The 6,000-nt window shown below is 41.3% G+C and overlaps 1 pseudogene; it reads left to right on the top strand.

The window, feature by feature from the left end:
* Nucleotides 1–5,165, top strand: part of Gm8798 (predicted gene 8798) — a 14,278-nt pseudogene extending 9,113 nt beyond the window's left edge.

Genomic DNA, 6,000 nt, shown 5'->3' on the forward strand with positions numbered 1-6,000 from the left:
GTATCCTATCAGACCACCATGGACTAAGGCTGATCTTCAATAACAAAATAAATAACAGAAAGCCAACATTCACGTGGAAACTGAACAACACTCTTCTCAATGATACCTTGGTCAAGGAAGGAATAAAGAAAGAAATTAAAGACTTTTTAGAGTTTAATGAAAATGAAGCCACAACGTACCCAAACCTTTGGGACACAATGAAAGCATTTCTAAGAGGGAAACTCATAGCTCTGAGTGCCTCCAAGAAGAAACGGGAGAGAGCACATACTAGCAGCTTGACAACACATCTAAAAGCTCTAGAAAAAAAGGAAGCAAATTCACCCAAGAGGAGTAGAAGGCAGGAAATAATCAAACTCAGGGGTGAAATCAACCAAGTGGAAACAAGAAGAACTATTCAAAGAATTAACCAAACGAGGAGTTGGTTCTTTGAGAAAATCAACAAGATAGATAAACCCTTAGCTAGACTCACTAAAGGGCACAGGGACAAAATCCTAATTAACAAAATCAGAAATGAAAAGGGAGACATAACAACAGATCCTGAAGAAATCCAAAACACCATCAGATCCTTCTACAAAAGGCTATATTCAACAAAACTGGAAAACCTGGACGAAATGGACAAATTTCTGGACAGATACCAGGTACCAAAGTTGAATCAGGATCAAGTTGACCTTCTAAACAGTCCCATATCCCCTAAAGAAATAGAAGCAGTTATTAATAGTCTCCCAGCCAAAAAAAGCCCGGGACCAGACGGGTTTAGTGCAGAGTTCTATCAGACCTTCAAAGAAGATCTAATTCCAGTTCTGCACAAACTTTTTCACAAGATAGAAGTAGAAGGTACTCTACCCAACTCATTTTATGAAGCCACTATTACTCTGATACCTAAACCACAGAAAGATCCAACAAGGATAGAGAACTTCAGATCAATTTCTCTTATGAATATCGATGCAAAAATCCTTAATAAAATTCTCGCTAACCGAATCCAAGAACACATTAAAGTAATCATCCATCCTGACCAAGTAGGTTTTATTCCAGGGATGCAGGGATGGTTTAATATACGAAAATCCATCAATGTAATCCACTATATAAACAAACTCAAAGACAAAAACCACATGATCATCTCGTTAGATGCAGAAAAAGCATTTGACAAGATCCAACACCCATTCATGATAAAAGTTCTGGAATGATCAGGAATTCAAGGCCCATACCTAAACATGATAAAAGCAATCTACAGCAAACCAGGAGCCAACATCAAAGTAAATGGAGAGAAGCTGGAAGCAATCCCACTAAAATCAGGGACTAGACAAGGCTGCCCACTTTCTCCCTACCTTTTCAACATAGTACTTGAAGTATTAGCCAGAGCAATTCAACAACAAAAGGAGATCAAGGGGATACAAATTGGAAAAGAGGAAGTCAAAATATCACTTTTTGAAGATGATATGATAGTATATATAAGTGACCCTAACAATTCCACCAGAGAACTCCTAAACCTGATAAACAGCTTCGGTGAAGTAGCTGGATATAAAATTAACTCGAACAAGTCAATGGCCTTTCTCTACACAAAGAATAAACAGGCTGAGAATGAAATTAGGGAAACAACACCCTTCTCAATAGTCACAAATAATATAAAATATCTCGGTGTGACTCTAACTAAGGAAGTGAAAGATCTGTATGATAAAAACTTCAAGTCTCTGAAGAAAGAAATTAAAGAAGATCTCAGAAGATGGAAAGATCTCCCATGCTCATGGATTGGCAGGATCAACATTGTGAAAATGGCTATCTTGCCAAAAGCAATCTACAGATTCAATGCAATCCCCATCAAAATTCCAACTCAATTCTTCAACGAATTAGAAGGAGAAATTTGCAAATTCATCTGGAATAACAAAAAACCTAGGATAGCAAAATGTCTTCTCAAGGATAAAAGAACCTCTGGTGGAATCACCATGCCTGACCTAAAGCTTTACTACAGAGCAATTGTGATAAAAACTGCATGGTACTGGTATAGAGACAGACAAGTAGACCAATGGAATAGAATTGAAGACCCAGAAATGAACCCACACACCTATGGTCACTTGATCTTCGACAAGGGAGCTAAAACCATCCAGTGGAAGAAAGACAGCATTTTCAACAATTGGTGCTGGCACAACTGGTTGTTATCATGTAGAAGAATGGGAATCGATCCATACTTATCTCCTTGTACTAAGGTCAAATCTAAGTGGATCAAAGAACTTCACATAAAACCAGAGACACTGAAACTTATAGAGGAGAAAGTGGGGAAAAGCCTTGAAGATATGGGCACAGGGGAAGAATTCCTGAACAGAACAGCAATGGCTTGTGCTGTAAGATCGAGAATTGACAAATGGGACCTAATGAAACTCCAAAGTTTCTGCAAGGCAAAAGACACCGTCAATAAGACAAAAAGACCACTAACAGATTGGGAAAGGATCTTTACCTATCCTAAATCAGATAGGGGACTAATATCCAACAAATATAAAGAACTCAAGAAGGTGGACTTCAGAAAATCAAATAACCCCATTAAAAAATGGGGCTCAGAACTGAACAAAGAATTCTCACCTGAGGAATACCGAATGGCAGAGAAGCACTTGAAAAAATGTTCAACATCCTTAATCATCAGGGAAATGCAAATCAAAACAACCCTGAGATTCCACCTCACACCAGTCAGAATGACTAAGATGAAAAATTCAGGTGACAGCAGATGCTGGCGTGGATGTGGAGAAAGAGGAACACTCCTCCATTGTTGGTGGGATTGCAAGCTTGTACAACCACTCTGGAAATCAGTCTGGCGGTTCCTCAGAAAATTGGACACAGTACTACCGGAGGATCCAGCAATACCTCTCCTAGGCATATATCCAGAACATGCCCCAACTGGTAAGAAGGACACATGCTCCACTATGTTCATAGCAGCCTTATTTATAATAGCCAGAAGCTGGAAAGAACCCAGATGCCCCTCAACAGAGGAATGGATACAGAAAATGTGGTACATCTACACAATGGAGTACTACTCAGCTATTAAAAAGAATGAATTTATGAAATTCCTAGCCAAATGGATGGACCTGGAGGGCATCATCCTGAGTGAGGTAACACATTCACAAAGGAACTCACACAATATGTACTCACTGATAAGTGGATATTAGCCCAAAACCTAGGATACCCAAGATATAAGATACAATTTCCTAAACACATGAAACTCAAGAAAAATGAAGACTGAAGTGTGGACACTATGCCCCTCCTTAGAAGTGGGAGCAAAACACCCTTGGAAGGAATTACAGAGACAAAGTTTGGAGCTGAGATGAAAGGACGGACCATGTAGAGACTGCCATATCCAGGGATCCACCCCATAATCAGCATCCAAACGCTGACACTATTGCATATACTAGCAAGATTTTATCGAAAGGACCCAGATGTAGCTGTCTCTTGTGAGACTATGCCGGGGCCTAGCAAACACCGAAGTGGATGCTCACAGTCAGCTAATGGATGGATCACAGGGCTCCCAATGGAGGAGGTAGAGAAAATACCCAAGGAGCTAAAGGGATCTGCAACCCTATAGGTGGAACAACATTATGAACTAACCAGTACCCTGGAGCTCTTGACTCTAGCTGCATATGTATCAAAAGATGGCCTAGTCGGCCATCACTGGAAAGAGAGGCCCATTGGACACGCAAACTTTATATGCCCCAGTACAGGGGAACACCAGGGCCAAAAAGGGGGAGTGGGTGGGTAGGGGAGTGGGGGTGGGTGGTTATGGGGGACTTTTGGTATAGCATTGGAAATGTAAATGAGCTAAATACCTAATAAAAAATGGAAAATGAAAAAAAAATAACCCCCCCCAAAATAAAAATAAGTAAATAAATATATCCTTCCCTCAAAAAAAAAAAAAAAAGAGAGTCAACTAAGTCACTCTTTTTCCCACCTCCAGGTTCCCATGCCCCTGTCTACTTCTATGAGTTCCAACATCCACCCAGCTACTTCAATATGTCAGACCACCCCACATGAAGGCTGACCATGCTGATGAGATTCCTTTTGTCTTTGGGTCCTCCTTCTGGGGCATGAAACGTGAGTCTTCATTTCTTTTCCTGAAATAATGAGGTCCTAGATGACTTCCCACAGGGACTCCTGCTTTTCCAGTCCATTTTTAAAAACCTAGGTTATAGAGAGGGAGAAATTCAAATGTGTACCATATCATGGCCTCAAAACCATGTCCAGCTTCGAATATGCACCCTTCCCAGTCTAGCCTGTGATAGAGGAGATGACATCACATCGGGGGCAGGAATTGAATTAGGAAATTGCATGGATCTTATATACTGGATAATGAAGAAAGGCAACAAAGTCTACAGTTTGTGGTCAGACAGTAGGTCGGATAACGCATGTGAAGAATGAGTTGACAGTTGCATGAGGTGGCATTGACTTTGTCTTCTTTGTGACCCCAGTTGACTTCACTGATGAGGAGAAGCTGCTGAGCAGGAGAATGATCAAGTACTGGGCCAACTTTGCACGACATGGGTGAGAACACACCCTTCAACCTCACATGTGTGGGTCTCTACCTAGGGCTTCCTATTGGATGGTGATCTTCTAGCATGCATGCATCCTCCACTGCATGACAGAGTCTTTTCTACATAGTAACACATTTATACATAAATTTTGATACATTGTAGGTGTCAGATACTGGTCATCTCACAGTGACAAAGCTGGTGGGGCTATAATGCTATGCTACTGTTCCTTAGATCTCACCTCTTAGAGGTAACACAAAGCAGGTCAGGCAGTCTCCCCAATGAAGCAGAAACACATGAGTGACACTTGCATGCACTTATCAGGACACAAGTCACATCAGACCCCTTAGCCAGTGTCCTACTTGTTCCACTGCCCTGATCCAAAACATGGAATTGGGCTTTGGATGAGTGTAACCTTACTGTTCTTTGCTGGGTGGCATATCCACAGGAACCCCAACAGCGAGGGTCTACCCTACTGGCCTGTGATGGACCATGATGAGCAGTATCTGGAGCTGGACATCCAGCCTGCTGTGGGTCGAGCCCTGAAGGCCAGAAGGTTACAGTTCTGGACCAAGACTCTGCCCCAGAAGATCCAGGAGCTAAACAGGGCTCAGGAAAACCATGCAGAGCTGTAGTGTCTGGTATAAGGAACAGAGTGTGGGAGTGAGGGCAGGTGGAAGCATTCTGAGATTCAAAGTCTATTTTTTTGTTCCAACCCTCTCAGAATTATTTCTAATCCCCATAATTTCACTTTCAGTCATGTATGAGAATCTCCCACCACACCCCATGTTACTGCTTATTCTTCTGGGCATACTTTTTTTATTAGACTCAATAAAAGTTCCCATTATAGTGTGGATATGTGAACCCTAAGTACCCAGATCATCTTTAACCCTTCACTGAAACTAGGCTCCTTCTTTTTTCCTTCCTTTGCTCTTTCTTTCCTTCTTTCCTTCCTTTCTTCTTTCTTCCCTTTTTTTTCTTCCTTCCTTCCTTCCTTCCTTTTTCCTTTCATTTGTCCTTCCTTCCTTCCTTCCTTCCTTCCTTCCTTCCTTCCATTAACTTCTCCCCATCCTTACTTTCCTCTTCTCCAAGTCCCAGACCCTCTTAAAATGAAACAGATGCTTCAGGGACTGTAGACTACAGAAGATTTGTTACATCAAAATTCTGTATCTTCTCTTTGCAAGTTTATGTATTCTCATATTTATAACTGATGATAGGAAACCTGATTTCTCTAAGCCCTGTTGCCTTCAAAATGCTGTTCCCAAAAGATCATAAACTACAAATTGCACTTGTGCCATCAGTGGCCTCGAATGTTTGAGGGCTGATATGAAAGGATTCCATAAGCCTGGGACATGATGACAAGACCCACATCTCTGAAGCAAAACAAAGATCATAACTTCAGTAACTTACAACAATAGTAACAAATGTACCGTCTTACAGATTGGGAAATTCGTGGTCAAGATGCACACAGATTTGCTGTGTGGTGAGAAACAGT

Source organism: Mus musculus, chromosome 8 (assembly GCF_000001635.26).
Source record: "Mus musculus strain C57BL/6J chromosome 8, GRCm38.p6 C57BL/6J".
Classification (NCBI taxonomy): domain Eukaryota; kingdom Metazoa; phylum Chordata; class Mammalia; order Rodentia; family Muridae; genus Mus; species Mus musculus.